This window comes from Medicago sativa, chromosome 2 (genome assembly GCF_051527215.1).
Source record: "Medicago sativa cultivar Bolivia chromosome 2, Bolivia_mono, whole genome shotgun sequence".
NCBI lineage: Eukaryota > Viridiplantae > Streptophyta > Magnoliopsida > Fabales > Fabaceae > Medicago > Medicago sativa.
Window position 1 is genome coordinate 57,494,195 of NC_140750.1, and position 19,247 is coordinate 57,513,441.

A 19,247-nucleotide genomic window follows, 5' to 3' on the forward strand; every position below is an offset into this window, starting at 1 on the left:
AGGAGATGTACTCAAGGTTTCAAACCTTAGTTTCTGGGCTACAAATCCTGAAGAAGAGTTATGTTGCTTCTGACCATGTAAGCAAGATACTCAGAAGCTTACCTGCAAGATGGAGACCAAAGGTGACTGCTATTGAGGAAGCTAAAGATTTAAACACTTTAAGTGTCGAAGATCTTGTTAGTTCTCTCAAAGTTCATGAGTTAAGTCTTAATGAACACGAGTCTAGTAAGAAGAGTAAATCAATAGCTCTTTCATCAAAAGGCAAGTCATCAAAAGCTCTCAAAGTGGTTGAATCTGAAGAAGAAGATCAATCAAGTTCAGATTCTGAACCAGATCCTACTGAAATGGCTATGCTCTCAAGCAGACTTCAGTATCTGGCCAAGAAGAACATAAAGTTTCAAGCCAGAAGGGGTAACTTCAGAAGCTCAAGGAAAGAAGATCAGAAGGGATGCTTCAACTGTAAGAAGCCTGGACACTTCATTGCTGAATGCCCTGATCTTCAGAAAGAGAAATCAAAGGACAAGTCAAAGAAATCAACGTTCAAACCAAGCAAATACAAGAAGCAGATTAAGCAGAGTTTAATGGCAACCTGGGATGATTTAGGAAGTGAATCTGGATCTGACAAAGAGGAAGCTGATGAAGATGCAAAGGTAGCTGTTGGGTTGGTAGCAACAGTAACTTCAGAAGTTGGATCAGATTCAGACTCAGAAGATGAAAATGAGGTATATTCCAAAATTCCCAGAAATGAACTTGTTGAGTCACTTAAAGAACTTCTTACACATTTTGAAGTAAGAACCAATGAGTTGAAGGATTTAAAAGAAAAATATGCTGATTTGGTAAAACAGCAAAAATCAACTTTATTGGATCTAAAAGCTTCTGAACAAGGACTTAGGGGATTTGACTTCATATGTAAAACGTATGAAGATCAGCTCAGATTCTTATGTCAGAAGCTACAAGAGAAGTGTAATGAAAAACCTTTATGTAACCATGAAATTGCTCTTGAAGACTTTATTATATCTGGCATTGACAGAAGCAGAGTGGCTTCTATGATTTATAGCATTTACAAGAACAGTGGCAGAGGAATTGGTTTTCCAGAAGTGAAACTTGAGAAAACCAATCTAAAATCTTGTTGTGAATGCATCAAGGAAGGTCTGAAAACCTTCTTTGTACCTGAAGGCACTGAGTTGGAAACTGTTGTTCAATCAGAACCTGAAGCTTCTAGTTCTAAGGCTAAGATTACTTTAAAGCCAAAGAACTCTAAGTCAAAGGCTATGATCAAATCTGATTCCAAGACTTCAAAGGTTAGGATCCTGAAAAGATCAGAACATATTCCTCAGAGTCTGGTGAAACCAAAATCTGAGGTTCTGAAGTCTAAGTTTCAGAAGAAGACAGTTACTGCTTGTGAAGTACCAAAACCTAAGGTGATGGTTAATCAAAAGCAACCCAACTCACAGCGCAAGGTACAAGAACTGAAGAGTAAAGCCTTAAGTACTAACCTTCCAGGACCCATAGGACAATGGGTACCTAAATTTAAAAATGTCAATGATGCAGGTATGTCTAAGAGCAGTGCCAAAGCAAAGATCATGGTATCTAGACAGCGGTTGCTCAAGACACATGACAGGAGACAAGTCCATGTTCCTCAGCCTAACAATGAAAGAGGGAGGAAATGTGAAGTTTGGAGGCATTCAGTCAGGCAAGATCATAGGTACAAGAACTATTGGTAATTCCTCTACCTCAATTAATAATGTATGGTTGGTAGATGGTCTTGAACATAACCTTTTGAGCATTAGTCAATTTTGTGATAATGGTTATGATGTGCTTTTTGAGAAAACCAACTGTACAGTAATCAACAAGGAAGACAAATCCATTGTGTTCAAGGGAAAGAGAGTTGACAATGTCTATAAAATCAATTTTTCTGAACTGGCTGATCAGAAGGTGATTTGCCTACTATCAGTGAATGATAAGAAATGGATGTGGCACAGAAGGTTGGGACATGCTAACTGGAGGTTAATCTCTAAGCTTAGTAAGTTACTGTAACGCCCGTCTTAATTATTCGATTATTTAAAAATATATTTATATATATGATTTACGTGATTTTCATGATTGATATGTGTGAATTTTATGATTCATGAAGTTGAGTGGGTTATATGATTTATAACTGAATTATGAGGGATATTTTGTTGTGGTGAAGTTGTTATGTTGTTATGACTTATTTTATTATTAAATAAAATAAGATTTGATAAATAAAATAAGAATATTAAAAATTGGGCTGTGTTGTGAGATGAGCAATTAGTAGTGATAAGAGTAATTAGGAGAGATAAATAGACAACAAAAGTTAGAAAACAGAGTACGTACGTTTTTGGAGAAAAAGGGAGAAAAGTCAGAAAAGAGGAGAACTAGAGGGAGAGCTGCGATTTCATCATAACCAGGTAAGGGTGAGACTAGTTCTCAATATTATTAAGAGTATGATTCTATAGGATGAATTTAGCATGATTAGATTAGGTTTTGGTGAGAATTGGGAATTAGGGTTAAGATCGATTTTGATGATTGAACCATGAAAAGATGTTAGAAGGATGCAAAATTAGTGTACAGACCTTAGATATTGCCTAAGATGATAATTAGATGCTAATTGGATGAAAGAAACATGAGAATAGGTGAAAAGTTGAGATTTTTAGGTTTCTGGCCGTACTGACATTCATCGCTCGTAACTGCGAGCAAGAACACTCGCAAATGCGAGCTAGGAGCCATCGCTCGCCATTGCGAGCAAAACAACTCGCAACTGCGAGTAACCAAACACTCGCCATTGCGAGCAAGATAGCTCGCCATTGCGAGCAAGACCGTAGGAACCCAGAATGTACACTTTGCTCGCCATTGCGAGTGAAGTTACTCGCCACTGCGAGTTAGGCTGTTAGTTGCCCAAAATTGTCCCGATGCGATCCTTTCGCACGTGTAGTCTTGAGATGACCTTAGAAGTAAGTTAGAGAGCTGTTTAGGATGCTTTCATAAGCTCCAGAAGTCTGTTATGGTGACTGAAATTAGAGTTGTTGCTGCATGAATGCTATAATGATGTTTTATGATATTTATATTGATGTAATTAATTCTTTATGTGAATGTTAACACATTCAAGCGTTGTTAATTGTTGAATGTTGCTGCTGTTTTCTGCTGTCGACTGTTAGTGTCTTGAGGTTGCATGAGTCGGTCTATGTTGTTGGAATTTAAGAAGATGTCCATGATGTTCAAGATGTTTAAGATGTAGAAAGTTGAGTCCATTGCATACTCATATAAGTTGGTTGAGGGCTTGATGCCCTGGAATGCTTAGTCATTCACATGATTGGTGAGGGCTTGATGCCCTGGAGCTTTTGCTCACTATGTTGGGGGCTTGATGCCCTGAAGAGCCTATTTACGCTCATGTAAGTTGGTTGGGAGCTTGATGCTCTGTTTTGGTACCAAATGCATTTGCATATCAAGAGGGTTTAAGATGATTTAAGATGTTAAGATGTCAAGTTGTCGAGTTGGCAAGTTGTTGTTGAGTTGATAGAGTTGCATGGTCAAAGATGAGTTGTGTCGTCAAGTTGAGTGTTAAGTTGATTATGAATTGTGATGAAAATTAGTAATGATATTTGATGATTGTATTTGTTATGAAATGAAAAATATACTGATTGTTAATTGTTGACATGTTCTTAATGTTTAAGTTGTTAAATGCATTTTATTGGATTATATGCTTAATGTATTGATTATGAAATCTCACCCCTTCTGCGTATATGTTGCCTCGACCGTGGGTAATGTGCAGGTATTAAAGATTAGAGGCGTTCGTGAGTGGACTCCTCACTTGGTGTCTAGGTGCTCTGATACGTAACGGGATGGGGGCTTGCTTTTACTTCTATTCCTTACGTGTCTCTTTTATGAACTAATTTATGAGATTTTCCAATAAGGCCTGCGTGCCAAGACTTTTAGATGTTGAACTATTTTCCGCTGCAACAATTTTAAGATTTTCATGATGTTGAATTTGAAGGATAATTATTATTATCCGCTTTATGATTTAAACGAAGTATGTGACATTCCGTTATGAATTAAATACTCTGATTTAAATGAAATTACTATGTTGGGAAAACGGGGTGTTACAGTTACAACTTGTGAAAGGGCTACCAGACATTGACTATCATTCAGATGCACTCTGTGGTGCATGTCAGAGAGGGAAAATTGTGAAATCATCTTTTAAAACCAAAGACATTGTTTCAACCTCAAGACCTTTAGAATTACTCCATATTGATTTATTTGGACCAGTGAGTACTGCATCCTTATATGGAAGTAAATATGGATTAGTCATTGTTGATGATTACAGCAGATGGACTTGGGTGAAATTCCTGAAAAGTAAGGATTATGCATATGAGGTATTCAGTAACTTCTGCACACAAATTCAAACTGAAAAAGAGTCAAAGATTTTGAAAATCAGAAGTGATCATGGTGGAGAATTTGAAAATGAGCCATTTGAAGCTTTTTGTGAAAAACATGGAATCATCCATGAATTCTCTTCTCCTAGAACTCCACAACAAAATGGGGTTGTAGAGAGAAAGAATAGAACTTTACAAGAAATGGCCAGAACCATGATCCATGAAAACAATTTGGCTAAACATTTTTGGGCAGAAGCAGTGAATACAGCATGTTATGTTCAAAACAGGATTTATATTAGACCTATTTTGGAGAAAATAGCATATGAACTCTTTAAAGGAAGAAAACCCAATATCTCTTACTTTCATCAATTTGGATGTACATGTTACATTCTGAACAACAAGCTCTACCTAAAGAAATTTGATGCCAAGGCCCAAAGAGGAATCTTTTTAGGTTACTCTGAAAGGTCAAAGGCATACAAAGTGTATAATTCAGAAACACTCTGTGTTGAAGAATCTATGCACGTTAAATTTGATGACAAGGAGCTTGAAGATAAAACTTCAAAGCAAGATGAAAGTTTTGCAGAGATACAGGTTCCTGAAGTTCCTCCAGAACCTGATCAGATAGCTGAATCTGAAGAAAGTCCAGAAGTTGAACCCACATCAGAAGCGCAAGATGAGACTGCTTCTGATGAAGCACAAGATGGCTCACATTTAGCAGATCCTCCCAGAAACACATTCAAACACAAGTCTTCACATCCTGAGGAGCTAATCATTGGAAACAAAGATAGTCCAAGAAGAACAAGATCACATTTCAGACAAGTAGAGTCAATGATTGGACTAATCTCAATGATTGAACCTACAACAGTTGATGAAGCACTTTCAGATGATGGATGGATCCTAGCTATGCAAGAAGAGTTGAATCAATTTCAAAGAAATGATGTGTGGGATCTGGTACCCAAACCTCAGCACAAGAACATTATTGGAACAAAATGGGTATTCAGAAACAAGCTGAATGAGCAAGGAGAAGTAACAAGAAACAAAGCCAGACTTGTTGCACAAGGGTATAGTCAACAAGAAGGCATTGATTACACTGAAACATTTGCTCCAGTTGCAAGATTGGAAGCAATCAGGTTACTTCTTTCCTTTGCAGTTAATCATGGCATAATATTATATCAAATGGATGTCAAGAGTGCATTTCTTAATGGTGTCATAGAAGAAGAAGTGTATGTCAAGCAACCTCCTGGATTTGAGGATATTAAATATCCTGACCATGTGTTTAAACTGAAGAAATCACTGTATGGCTTGAAACAAGCTCCCAGAGCTTGGTATGACAGACTAAGTAATTTCTTAATCAAAAATGATTTTAAAAGAGGACAGGTTGATACAACACTCTTCAGAAGGACTCTTGGGAAAGATATTCTTGTTGTGCAATGATGAGTCATAGATAGTATTAATTATTGCCTTATTTAGTTTAGTTTTATTTTAGATTTGATTTAGTTTTATTGCATTTTATTTTATATTAGAATATTTTACTTCAAATTATGTTTTGTTTTATTTTAGGAATAAATATATGGTGGAAGGTGTCTTGGAGCAAAAGAAAGAGGACTGGAGCAAATACAGCACAAGAATACGAAGATACGGGACAAAAATATGTTCCCACCAAGTCAGAAGCTTGGCACGGCCAGTGCCAACATGTGGCACGGCCGTGCCACCTCCAGAAGCCACTTTTGCTGCTTTTTCTTCAAGGCCAAGTTACCCTGTTGCAGCTTTACTGTTTTACCCTTTTAGTTGCTTAGTTTCTAAGTCGATTGTAAAGCTATAAATAGAGTAGCTCTCCACCATAAACAATCATCCTTTACTTTGTTTATTTCAATTGCTATTTTAATAAAAGTCTTTATTTTCCTTTTTACTTTCTTCGCAATTTACTTTACCGTTATTTTCTCTCTTCTTCCCCCATGTCTACGATGAACATGAGTGAGTAGACCTCTTAGTCTTAGGATTATTGGGGAGTCTAATGACTCAATCCTAAACAAAACATGTCTAAACCCTAATTTCTATGTAACCCTAATTTCTAATCTAGATTCACCGTCTTAACGTGGATTAACAATTATCAAACTGTGGAAGCGAAAGCGGAGGGTTTGATAATCGTTAATCCATCATCCCAAACATCAATTCATAAAGCGAGAGCGGAGTCTTGATGTTGGAACAAGTGAATCTAGACAATAGTTGCAAAACAGTGAAATAGTCTTTGCAACTATTGAGACAAAGAGTAGTTTCAATCCTCTATGCATCTTCTAGTAATCATGTCAGTGAAATAGGCTTGGTTGCTAGAAGTAAACTCTCACCGGACTTTCATCGGAAAGGTGAGGGGCTAAGGGAAACCGGTCTTTAGAAATTAGTGTGTAAACCATGAAATTAGAAGTTTAGGTTTTGTCAAGTGAAGGATTAGTTATTAAGATGAACCAATGATCCTAAGGCCCTTTTATTATTATTGTTTTTACCTTCAGCAATCAAACCCTTTCTAATCAACTTTCTCTCCTCTAATCATTCATTAAAAGTTAATTGAATTGACCAACTCCCTAGCGGAACGATACTCTACTTACTACTATTACTTCGATAGGCCGTGCGCTTGCGGTTTGGCTCTATCAAGTTTTTGGCGCCGTTGCCGGGGAGTTAACTAATTTAATTAGCTTTTTCTTAGTGATTAGAATTCTCTCTTCTTTCTCTGTTTTTTTTTTATTTTTAACTTTTTTATTTTTCTGTTATCGTTAACTTCTTGGTTTCTCAACCTTGTATGCGAAGAACTAGAAATCAAGCGGTATTCATACCCGAGATCGAAAGGTTCTTACATAGAAGGAGGAGAGCAGCACAAAATAACACCGCCATGGCCAATCGCACTCTCAAAGAGTATGCAACGCCGTCTACGGCTGAGCCACAAGCTGTTATAGTGTACCCAACGGTTGAGGATGACAACTTTGAAATCAAGCCTGCCCTACTTAACTTGGTGCAGCAAAACCAATTCTCGGGATCCCCCACTGAGGATCCCAATCTTCACATCTCTGTTTTCCTACGAATTAGTGGAACCATGAAGGAGAACCAAGAAGCCGTAAGACTTCACCTCTTCCCCTTTTCCTTAAGGGATAAAGCTAGCGCTTGGTTCCATTCCCTCGAAGTCGGTTCCATTACTTCATGGGATCAGATGAGGCAAGCATTCCTTGCCCGTTTCTTTCCACCATCTAAAACTGCTAAACTTAGAGACCAAATCACGCGGTTCAACCAAAAAGATGGGGAATCTCTCTATGAGGCGTGGGAGCGTTTCAAAGAAATGCTAAGACTTTGTCCCCACCATGGCCTAGAGAAGTGGCTTATAGTCCACACTTTTTATAATGGCTTGTCTTATACCACTAAGATGTCTGTTGATGCAGCTGCAGGTGGAGCACTTATGAACAAGAATTACACGGAGGCGTATGCCTTGATTGAAGACATGGCTCAGAATCATTACAAATGGACCGACGAGAGAGCCATCTCTAGTTCTTCACCCTCCAAAAAGGAGGCAGGTATACACGAAGTCTCTAACTATGATCACCTTGCTTCTAAAATTGATACACTAACTGAAAAACTTGAAAAATTCAATGTTAGTGCTATCAATTCTGCATCTACTCCTTCTTGTGAAATATGTGGTATAGCTGGTCATGCTGGTGTTGATTGCCAACTAGGTAGTGCTATTAATGGTGTTGAGCAAATGAATTATGCTCAATACAACCAAGGGATGCGACAAAATCAAAATTTTTATAAAAACCAAAATCCCTATGGACAAGTAGCACCACCCGGTTACGCAAACAACCAAAGATTCACTCAAAAATCCAATTTGGAAATTTTGTTGGAAAATTCTATTGCCAACCAAAACAAACAACTTCAAGAACTTAAAAACCAAACTGGATTTCTGAATGATTCTCTTTCCAAGCTCAATACCAAGGTTGATTCTATTGCTACTCACTCTAAAATGCTTGAAACACAAATCGCCCAAATAGCCCAACAAGTGGCTACATCTTCCCAAACACCGGGAGTCTTTCCTGGTCAAACCGAAGCCAACCCCAAAGCCCAAGTTAATGTCATATCTTTTAGGGGTAGTAAGTTAGGTGAAACTTTTGCTAAGGTTAAAAACATTGGGAAAGAGAATGTCAGGCCCTTAGGTGATAAAGTTGCGATAGAAGAGGCAAAACCACTTGAAGAAAACAAAACTCCATCCCCCTTAAATCCTGAAAAGCTTAAACTAGAGGGTAAGTTTGAAAAATTTGTTAACATACTTAGGAAGATTTGCATTAAACTTCCCTTGGCTGAAGCTTTGTCTAGGATGCCTCTATATGCCAAGTTTTTAAAGGAAATTTTTTCAAAGAAAAAGGCTATAGAGCATAATGAGACAATAGCCTTGGCTAAGGAAACTAGTGCAATCATCCAAGAAGCACCCCCTAAGCTTAGAGATCCAGGTAGCTTTGCCATACCATGTGAAATTGGGAATGAATCCATAAACAAAGCCTTATGCGACTTAGGAGCTAGTGTTAGTTTGCTGCCTTTGTCTCTTCTTAAAAGGATAGGGATAGGAGAGTTGAAACCTACCGAAATGGAACTAAAGATAGCTGATCGTTCTACCATGAAACTTGTAGGATTTGTCGAGGACATACCTGTTAAGATAGAGGGGATATACATCCCCACTGATTTTGTAGTCGTTGACATCGAAGAGGACGATGACGTCCCTATAATCCTAGGTAGACCTTTCCTTGCAACTGCAGGAGCTCTCATTGATGTTAAACTTGGTAGGATAGTCTTTCAAGTGAGTGATAAGATGGTAGGATTTGAGTTGGAAAACGTTATGAAAGGTCCCGCTCTTTACTCTTGTTGCATGCTTAACGATCACGTTGTGAAAGAACGTTTTATAGCGTCATCTACACAATATGATATCTTTGATCCATTCTAAGGACTCTTTCTAACCGTCAAGCTAATGACATTAAAAGAGCGCTTCATGGGAGGCAACCCACGCGTTTAATTGCTTTTGTTTTGTTTCTCTTTGTTTTAAGTTGTTTTGTAGGTAATTGCCCAAGTTTGATTCGAAGAAAATCAAGAAATTGAAAAATTCTGAAGCCCCAGGACCAGAAAGGTGGCACGGCCCGTGCTAGCATTGGCACGACCGTGCCAAGTTTTTAAGAAAAAAAGGGCAATTGAAGTCAGAAAGATGGCACGGCCCGTGCCAATAGGTGGCACGGCCGTGCCCGACCTCTACACCCCATATATCCACAAATTTTTCTTTCTTCTTCCTCATTCACAAACAACAACTATCTTTCATCTTTCAAACTTCTCTCTAAACCTCCATAACCTTCAAACCTTCAAACCACCATATCTCCCTCAATTCATAACCAAATCACTCCATTCTTTCACCAATCAACCACAAACTTCACCCAAAACAAAAACCACCACTCAAAAACATCTTTCACCCACTCAACCACATAATTCACCAAACCCTTATCTCCATTAACCCTAACCCCAAAACCACCAAACATTATCCAATCTCCACATCTAAAACCATAAACATCACCTAAACATCAACCCCACTTCAAAACCAACCCTTTCTACTCAAATTCTCATCACAACCCCAACCTTCACCAAAACCCCAAAGTCAAATCAAGGTCAAAGGTCTAATGGCTTCACGAAGGAGTGGCAAGGAACCGGCAACATCTTCCGGAGGACCACCGTCAAAGAGAAGAGCACCGGCAAAGAATCATGGCATCACCTTCAAGGATAACAACCAAAAAGAAAGGTATAAAATCCTTATCTCTAAACCTTTGCATCCTTGTAGGTACCCTCATCCTCCTACTATGAATACTTTAGGGATTAGGGACAATGATTTTGAATTGCTGAATAGATTAGGATGGGGTGAGCTGCTTAGTCCTATGAGAGGGTATGAAAATTTTACTTATGAATTTTTAAGTTCTATACAATTCACGAAAGATAAGTTGAATTTAGATGACCCCGATCATAGAGTCTCCTTCCGGCTTTTGAATATTGATTACAAGATGTCCCTTGAAAACTTTTGCAATGAAATGGGCTTCGCAAATGCGGGGTTCATCCATGACTCTTGGAATCAAGCTCTAAAGCCGGAAGACTATAACCCTGCTAGCTTTTGGACACGCATCACCGGTAGAAACCAATATGTTCCACGATCCAACAAGGCTAGTAACATCCACAACCCAGCTCTTAGGTACCTTCAGAGAGTAATGGCTTGTACCATTTGGGGTAGGAAAGAAGTAGGAACATGTAGGACGGATGAAATCTTTATGCTTTGGGCTATGCTTACTAATAATCCCGTGAATACTTGTTTTTACATACTTGACTACCTCGCATCAATAGGAACTAAGCCTAATCTTGTAGCTGACATAGTGGTGGGAGGTGTTATTACGTTCATTGCTAGGAAGTTTGGAGTGAGCGAGGAGGAGGGGATCAATGAAATTCAGGGCAACAATAGGCTTAACATAGAGACATTAATCTCTATGAAATTCATCACACATCATCCACCCATGCAATATGCCCTTAAACTCAATGTGTCTATTCTATTTTTGCTTCCTAACCCATCTCGGACTAACACCGCGGTGGAGGAGAATTTGTTGTATGTTGATAATGAACAGGTACCTGAGCAACATGATGAAGGAGAAGGTGCTAACTTGCACCATGAGGAGGATCACCATGACCATGATGCCGGAGAACTTACTAATGATGAAAGATGGGCATGGATGCAAACTGAGGTGGAGAGGATAAGCACCGAGCAACAAAGGCAAGGTGTGGAACTTTTGGGGTTGAGAAATGATGTCCAAAGGGGCAACCTCTTGTCGGAAGAAAACAATGAAATGCTCCGAAGGATGATGCACCAATTCAACCTCCAAGGTCCTCCTTACGGACCTCAATAAAATGTGAGCTTTCCTCTTCCCTCTCTTCTTTTCTCTTCACTCTTTCTCCCCTTCTTCTTCTACCTCTTCTACTCCATCTTCTTCTACTTCTTCTTCTTCTTTTAATTTCTTTTTCTTTTGAATCATTGAGGACAATGCTTCTCCTAAGTGTGGGGGGGGGGGGGGGGGGGGGGGCCTAATAAAGTGTCTAGAGTCGTAGTATCCAAACTCCCTTGAACTTTATTCTTTTGTTTTGTTTTTATAGCAAGAGACATGACTAGTAGCTTGTTTTTAATGTAAATATGGCATGAAAATTTTTGTTTTGTCTCTTCTTTAGGTCGCCTCTTGTACATGAAAATAGTTTCTTGTGTTTCTTGTGTTCTTGCTATACCCATATCATGTTTTATTGTGAAAATTCTCCAATGAGAAAAGCACCCGGTTGCAATCCTTGAGCAAATGTATGAATAGGTATTTTAAGGAACACGTTCTATCTTTAGTGTTAACTTAGACCCTTTAAAGTCTTAAGAGTAAAAGTAGTATAAGTTTGTGTGGGAAATTAATCAAATTGTTCTTAATTGTTATATTCTTATTAAATTGTTAATGTTAAATGGGGCGGGAGAATGGCACCAACATGTGGGGGAAAGGACAATCCCTAACTTCCTAATTGTGGTGGTGACTCCTTAATTTGAACCTAAAGTGAAACAAATTCATCAATGCTAGGGGGAAAGGACAATTACATCCAAAAAGACTTCCTACGCGGAGATGAAACAAACAATAATTTTGCAGCACTACTTAGGGTGATTTTGAATCTAGGGGGAAAGGACAATTACATCCGAGAAGACTCCCTACGAGGATAGATAGCCCCTAAGCATCTACAGCCCCTTGTGCTTAATTGTTAAATCTAATTTAATTTTAACTCAAATTCCCATCACTCTTATATGAAATGAAGAAATGACTTTTCTCGGTTACTTTAGCACTAAGGATAGAACCTATTCCTCATAATATCTGTCTTATACAGGAGCAAGAAAAGGGTTGGACTGCACACACACACACTCACTTGAGACTTGATGTTGGGTAGAATAGGTTCATGAGAAGTATTTGAAATTGTAATTAGTGTACTTGAGGCAAGGCCCTTCTCTAGAGACATTTGTTCTTAATATTGCCATAATCAAATCTTTTGTTGCTACTATGTTCGCTGCCTTTTGCTTGAGGACAAGCAAAGATTCAAGTGTGGGGGAGTTTGATGAGTCATAGATAGTATTAATTATTGCCTTATTTAGTTTAGTTTTATTTTAGATTTGATTTAGTTTTATTGCATTTTATTTTATATTAGAATATTTTACTTCAAATTATGTTTTGTTTTATTTTAGGAATAAATATATGGTGGAAGGTGTCTTGGAGCAAAAGAAAGAGGACTGGAGCAAATACAGCACAAGAATACGAAGATACGGGACAAAAATATGTTCCCACCAAGTCAGAAGCTTGGCACGGCCAGTGCCAACATGTGGCACGGCCGTGCCACCTCCAGAAGCCACTATTGCTGCTTTTTCTTCAAGGCCAAGTTACCCTGTTGCAGCTTTACTGTTTTACCCTTTTAGTTGCTTAGTTTCTAAGTCGATTGTAAAGCTATAAATAGAGTAGCTCTCCACCATAAACAATCATCCTTTACTTTGTTTATTTCAATTGCTATTTTAATAAAAGTCTTTATTTTCCTTTTTACTTTCTTCGCAATTTACTTTACCGTTATTTTCTCTCTTCTTCCCCCATGTCTACGATGAACATGAGTGAGTAGACCTCTTAGTCTTAGGATTATTGGGGAGTCTAATGACTCAATCCTAAACAAAACATGTCTAAACCCTAATTTCTATGTAACCCTAATTTCTAATCTAGATTCACCGTCTTAACGTGGATTAACAATTATCAAACTGTGGAAGCGAAAGCGGAGGGTTTGATAATCGTTAATCCATCATCCCAAACATCAATTCATAAAGCGAGAGCGGAGTCTTGATGTTGGAACAAGTGAATCTAGACAATAGTTGCAAAACAGTGAAATAGTCTTTGCAACTATTGAGACAAAGAGTAGTTTCAATCCTCTATGCATCTTCTAGTAATCATGTCAGTGAAATAGGCTTGGTTGCTAGAAGTAAACTCTCACCGGACTTTCATCGGAAAGGTGAGGGGCTAAGGGAAACCGGTCTTTAGAAATTAGTGTGTAAACCATGAAATTAGAAGTTTAGGTTTTGTCAAGTGAAGGATTAGTTATTAAGATGAACCAATGATCCTAAGGCCCTTTTATTATTATTGTTTTTACCTTCAGCAATCAAACCCTTTCTAATCAACTTTCTCTCCTCTAATCATTCATTAAAAGTTAATTGAATTGACCAACTCCCTAGCGGAACGATACTCTACTTACTACTATTACTTCGATAGGCCGTGCGCTTGCGGTTTGGCTCTATCATGCAAATATATGTTGATGATATAATATTTGGTTCTACTAATGCATCTCTTTGCAAGGAATTTTCTAAGTTAATGCAGGATGAATTTGAAATGAGCATGATGGGAGAGCTGAAGTTCTTCCTAGGCATTCAAATTAATCAATGCAAAGATGGAGTCTATGTTCATCAATCAAAGTATACAAAGGAGCTTCTGAAGAAGTTCAAGCTTGAAGATTGTAAAGTGATGAACACTCCAATGCACCCTACGTGCACCTTAAGCAAAGAAGATGAAGGAGCTATAGTAGATCAGAAGCTGTACAGAGGTATGATTGGTTCTTTGTTATACCTCACTGCATCTAGGCCAGATATTTTATTCAGTGTATGCTTGTGTGCAAGATTCCAATCAGATCCTAGAGAATCTCATATGACTGCTGTCAAGAGAATCTTCAGGTATTTGAAAGGAACAATTAATCTTGGACTCCTTTATAAGAAATCCTTAGATTATAAGCTAATTGGATTCTGTGATGCTGATTATGCTGGTGATAGGATTGAAAGAAAGTCAACCAGTGGCAATTGTCAATTTCTGGGTGATAATCTTATATCCTGGGCTAGCAAAAGACAAACAACTATTACTATGTCTACAGCAGAAGCGGAATACATTTCAGCTGCAAGTTGTTGTACACAACTACTTTGGATGAAACATCAGTTGGAAGACTATCAGATAATTGCTAACAGTATTCCCATTTATTGTGATAATACTGCTACTATTTGTTTGTCTAAAAATCCAATTTTGCATTCAAGAGCTAAGCACATTGAAATCAAACACCATTTTATCAGAGATTATGTTCAAAAAGGAATTTTAGATATACAATTCATTGATACTGAAAATCAATGGGCTGACATATTTACTAAGCCTTTAACTGTTGAAAGATTTGATTTTATAAAGAAAAATTTGAACATGCACTTTGTATCTGATTAAATGCTTGCTTGCTCCTGAATAGGATTTTAGGTTCTGAAGTCAGTTCAGAAGTAGTAGTCCATCAGAAGCTCTTTATTGAGGTTATGAGGAAAACTCGCTTTTGATAATGATGACGACAGCATCTGAAGTCCAGAAGCTGGATTTGTTGCTTCTGAATAGTTGAATTAGTGGAAACGTTGGGAGTTACTTTTTAAAAGTAACTTCTGGCCCACTAACTTGGTAGTTACTCTGTGAACTTCTGACGTGGCCTATATGTGTTGGTGTATAACTAAAAGGGCAATGATGATTTAATAGCTTTGAAAGTACTTTTCACGCGCCCCCAATTGTGTCATTAATGTTATGTTTGTTTGTCTCTTTTGAATTGCAATCGTTTTACTTTTAACACTTTGTCAATTCACACACTACTCACTCACAACAAACACATTTGCTTTCAAACCTTTTGCGAAGTAAGCGCATTCTCTCAACCCTAGAACCCTAAAATCTTCATCTTCTTCAAATCTTCTTCAATCATCATCAAATGGCATCATCAAGCTCAAAAGTTTCAGAATCTACCTCAAACATGCATAGTGTACCAGAATATGGGTCCGTCTACAAAGAGAAGACTATGGATATTCCATGGAAATCCTTAATAGTTCAAGTAGAGTCACCGGTGGATTTTGCTTCACTCAATAAGTACGAAGTGAAAATGGAAGGATTGATAGAAACTCAGAAGCTGTCTGAGTATTTCAAGATGCTAAATGGGCCAACGTATGTGAACTTGGTCAAGGACTTTTGGTTAAGAGCTGAAGTGTACAATGAAAAGCCTGCAAAAGTCGTAAGCAAACAAGCTGGGTCAAAGAAAGGGAAAATGACCATGGATATGAATCCTACATCATTTGATAGCTTAGAAATAAGGTCTGAAGTGATGGGCATTCCTATAACCATCACTGAGGGCGTTATAGCTAAAGCTTGTAGAATGAATGTAGAGGGAAGATTCCAAGAGATAGTCAAGAAGAAAGATGTCCTGCTAAAAGGTTACTACAACACTCTTCTGGGTGGAAAGAAAGATGCCAAGCCTTCAGAAGTGGAGATTCACAACAGGATGTTGGTGAAATTCAGTAATGATTGCTTCTTTCAAAGAGCAGGAGGGTCTGATCAACCCAACAACCAACAGAAACTAGCAATTTACTTCATGGCTATCCTGGAAAAGATAAACTTCCCAAGATATGTAATGGATCATCTCTGCTGGGCTATAAACGAAAGCACTATTAGAGGAAGGAAACAAATGCCCTATGGAAGATTGCTATCTGAGATCTTTCATCAAGGAAGGGTGGTGGAGTTCTTAAAGAGGACAAGGAGTGCTTCTGATAGATGCTTCGAAGTGTCTACTGCTGAAAGGACTATCAGTAGCAGGAGTTTATTCTCTATGAAGTTTATCAAGGAAGCCCCTCAAGATGAAAAGTGGTTGGAGATGACCACAGAAGAAACTGAGAATATCAGGGACTTTCCTTCCATCTTTAAGGAAAGCAATCCTGAAATCTTAGCCAAATCAGTAGCTGAGTACGTCCTGGAGGGAGATGCTAGCCCTCAGAAGGAAGCTGCTACTGGTAAAGGAAAGAAAGTCAAGGGAACTACTGCTTCAGTAACTGCTACTGATAAGGGCAAGCAACAGAAGGTTGCTAAAAGGAAGAGAGGGAAAGCTGAAACTGTTTTCCACAAAGAAAAGATGGAAGAAGCTCTGGATGAGCTGGAAAAAGAAGAGGCAGAGCCTAAGCTAAAAAGAAAGAAGGCTCCACTTGATATGAAAAGCTCTATGGTTCAAGTGACTCCAGCCATGAAGAGAATGGCTAAGGAACATTCTGATGATTTCCTAGCAAATAGGCGAGAAGCAAAAGCTCTGAAGGATTTTGAAAGAGAAGAGCAAGGACAGATGGATCAGAATAAGAATCCTAGAATTCCAGAAGCTGATGCTTCAGGTTCTGTTCCTTCAGTTGGTGCACCAGATGCTACCATATCAGTAGCTGGCTCTTCAGACAAGGTAATTCAGATTCCATTTACCTCACCCCTCATTTCACCCTCTTCATCACAACCACCTGCACCTGAACCTTCAGAAGACACTTCTGTCTTAGACAATCTTGCTCTCCACTACTCAGGTGAGTTACCTATAGACAAACCCACCTCAGAAATAGCCTCTGAGACAACTTCAGAAGCAGCTGCTTCTAAAAAAGTTGTTTCAGAAACCCCCCAACAACAAACACCTGAACCACACAAACCCACATCTTCTCCACAACCACAATCACCAATAGAAACCATTGACCCCCAACTCAACAATCAAACATCAACTTCACCACAACAACCACAAACTGAAATTGAAACCCAACCAGAGCACTTTGAACCCCAACCAACTCCCATGGATATTGACAATTCTCAAGTCAATATCCAAGCCTCAACCTCTACTTCACAAATTACTTTTGACCAGCCATCAACCTCAACCCAAACTCAACACTTAACCATTCCAGTTTCTAGCCCTGTTCAAGACCTTGAACTTAGTGATTCAGACCTAGAAACCCTTGAACAACCACCCACAAACATCCTGGAATCTGGATATATCAACGCTGAGCTTCTCACAATCCTTTCTCAAATGCATAATCTGGTGGATCAAAGAAGGAAAATTGATCTCACCAGTGCGTATGAAGACTCCTGGGCATCTCTTCAGAATAGAGCTGCGGAGCTAATTGAAGATATCAAGGCTAAGTGCATCAGGATCAAGCAAGCTTCAGTCAGAAGGCTTATGGAAAATCTGAAGCAGAGTCTCAGAGTAAGAAGTCCTACACTGCTCCTGGCAAACCAGCCTTTCTTCTCAGAAAAGGACTACTTGACCAGAGACACAAGGATGTGTAAGCTTCTGAAGAAACAGATGGCACAACAGCAGCAAGAGGCTAGAGAAAGGGAACATGCTCTTCTCTAGAGGCAACAATATCTTGAAGAACTGTTGCAGAAGAAAACTGAAGAAATGGAGAAGATGAAGAAACAACAACAAACCAACCCTTAGTTGCACACCTTTGTGTTATTTTTTGTTTGTTGTTTGTTTTAAATTCTTAGTCCTTGCTTCTAAAACCATTTTGTTTTAATTCTTAATGCTTCTGAATGCTTAATGGTTCTGACTGCTTAGCTGCTTCTGATTCATATAATTCTTGGTTATTCTTGTTCATATACATTGCTCTGATTTATTTAGTTAATTTCCTATTATACTCTCTCATGTTTGAGTTTTTCTCAAATCTTTTTGTCCTTTATGCTTACTTTTATTTCAATTTTTTTTGATAATGACAAAAGGGGGAGTATTTGTGACAAGTATTTAAAGGCTCTGAGCCCCATTAATGGTATTTGAAATTTTTTGAAAAACTTCTATCATTTTTTTTACCTTATTGGTATAAGCTATGAACGAAAGAAGGAGTATCAAAATTCAAGTAAAATTAATTGAACCATTCTTCTTATCTATAAGTTAATTCTTTCAATGATTCAATTTTTTAAGCTCTGATAATTTTATTGTGCGAAAAATGAATTTAATTAACCTGGATAGAACTTAGGGGGAGCTTACAAACCTCACCTTAAAGACTATCAGACTCAGGGGGAGTTTGAGCTTACAAACCTCAGATTCTGAGCTTACAAACCTCAGAACCCCAAAGTCAACTTGTTAATTAGATTAACAACAATTGATCAATTTTTAAATACTTTTGTTTGTCATCATCAAAAAGGGGGAGATTGTTGGAACAAAATGTGTTTAACAATGAACCTTAAAGAGTTTTGATGACAACAAGGTATTAAAAATTGTAAATTGGACTAGCTAATATTTGTTCAAGTGTACATGACCATAATTAAAAAGTTACATCATCATTGGTTCTGATTAAGCAAATAAAGAGCAAAGGAAACAACAAAATTTGAAGCTTGGACGCTCCTGAAGGCAACTTGCTACTGAAGAGAAAAAGCGCTCCTGAAGTTAAGTTGCTTCTGAAGTAAGAATAGTGCTCCTGAAGAATAGTACTCCTGAAGACAAGAGGTCCAGAAGTCGTATCATCAGAAGCTGTATCATCAGAAGCTGCATCATCAGAAGCTGCATCATCAGAAGCTGCAGAAGCTGCATCATCAGAAGCTGCAGAAGCTGTCTCATCAGAAGCCATTTCACCAGAAGCTGAATATCAACTGGATTTGCAAAGATTCAAGAATAGAAGAATTATCACTGCAAAAGCTGTCTATTGGATTCGAAAACACAACAAAGGATTAGTGGAATTTTGCAACGGTCATTTCAAAGGTGTTTGAAGGCATGTGCTTGCAATTTGGACGAAAGCGTTGACATTTGTACGAATTGTACAACCACGTTCTCCACTACTCTGTTTTGTGTCCACGCTACAAGACAAGAAAACAACTCTAGAATACGGCTTCACCTGCATAGATGTTCCTTTGGATAAGGAATGGATTTCAAATTAGTTCTTCGTAGGACAACAACCAAATCAGGCAAAAGTTCAAAGGT

At 38.2% G+C, this 19,247-nt stretch overlaps 1 non-coding gene across 1 annotated transcript; it reads right to left on the bottom strand.

Moving 5' to 3' along the window:
- Positions 1-7,638: 7,638 nt before the first annotated feature.
- On the bottom strand, positions 7,639-7,745 carry LOC146949241 (small nucleolar RNA R71). Its single transcript, XR_015029418.1, has one exon. It is a non-coding gene; the product is annotated as a small nucleolar RNA R71 (small nucleolar RNA).
- Positions 7,746-19,247: the final 11,502 nt, after the last annotated feature.